Here is a 1,456-nt window from a genome sequence, read left to right as displayed (position 1 = left end):
GCCATACTGTGAGCTCTCTATGCCATGCTGTGAGCTCTCTATGCCCTGCTATGAGCTCTATGCCCTGCTGTGAGCTCTCTATGCCATGCTGTGAGCTCATTATGCCGTGCTGTGGGCTCTCTATGCCCTGCTGTGAGCTCTCTATGCCATGCTGTGAGCTCACTATGCCATGCTGTGAGCTCACTATGCCATGCTGTGGGCTCTCTATGCCCTGCTGTGAGCTCTCTATGCCATGCTGTGAGCTTTCTATGCCATGATGTGAGCTCTCTATGCCCTGCTATGAGCTCTATGCCCTGCTATGAACTCTATGCCCTGCTGTGAGCTCTCTATGCCATGCTGCGAGCTCTCTATGTCTCTATTCCCTGATAAGAGCTCTATGCCCTGCTGTGAGCTCTCTATGCCATGCTGTGAGCTCTCTATGCCATGCTGTGAGCTCTCTATGCCCTGCTATGAGCTCTATGCACTGCTGTGAGCTCTCTATGCCATGCTGTGAGCTCTCTATGCCGTGCTGTGGGCTCTCTATGCCCTGCTCTGAGCTTTCTATGCCCTGCTGTGAGCTCTCTATGCCATGCTGTGAGCTCTCTATGCCATGCTGTGAGCTCTCTATGCCCTGATAAGAGCTTTATGCCCTGCTGTGAGCTCTCTATGCCATGCTGTGAGCTCTCTATGCCATGCTGTGAGCTCTCTATGCCCTGCTATGAGCTCTATGCACTGCTGTGAGCTCTCTATGCCCTGCTGTGAGCTCTCTATGCCATGCTGTGAGCTCTCTATGCCGTGCTGTGGGCTCTCTATGCCCTGCTATGAGCTCTATGCTCTGCTGTGAGCTCTCTATGCCATGCTGTGATCTCTCTATGCCCTGCTGTGAGCTCTCTATGCCATGCTGTGAGCTCTCTATGCCCTGCTGTGAGCTCTCTATGCCCTGCTGTGAGCTCACTATGCCATGCTGTGAGCTCTCTATGCCGTGCTGTGGGCTCTCTATGCCCTGCTGTGAGCTTTCTATGCCATGCTGTGAGCTCTCTATGCCATGCTGTGAGCTCTCTATGCCCTGCTATGAGCTCTATGCCCTGCTATGAGCTCTATGCCCTGCTGTGAGCTCTCTATGCCATGCTGTGGGCTCTCTATGCCATGCTGTGTCTGCTGCTGTATTTTCCTGGGCTCGCTTCTCATGAACTGTCAGGCTCGCCCACTTCTCTCCCTCCCCCACGCTCCCCCCACCCCCCACCTCCTGTGCTCCTGGTTCTCACTCCTCTTAGCTTATATTCCCCTCATACAGGCTGTTTCGGTTCCTGGAAAAGCGCTCTGAGGCCCGAGCCGCGTCGGCGCTACATAGTAGCAGATCCATGAGTGATGTGATGTGATTGATGCCTCCAGGCCCCGGCGCGGGCCCCATCTGGACATGCTCTGTGCTCAGCAGCGCATCTGATGCGCATGCGCAGTGGGAGCAGGAGGGCCGTGC

The sequence above is a fragment of the Lissotriton vulgaris genome, chromosome 7 (genome assembly GCF_964263255.1).
Source record: "Lissotriton vulgaris chromosome 7, aLisVul1.2, whole genome shotgun sequence".
Classification (NCBI taxonomy): Eukaryota; Metazoa; Chordata; class Amphibia; order Caudata; family Salamandridae; genus Lissotriton; species Lissotriton vulgaris.
Note: the sequence above shows the minus strand (reverse complement) of the source record.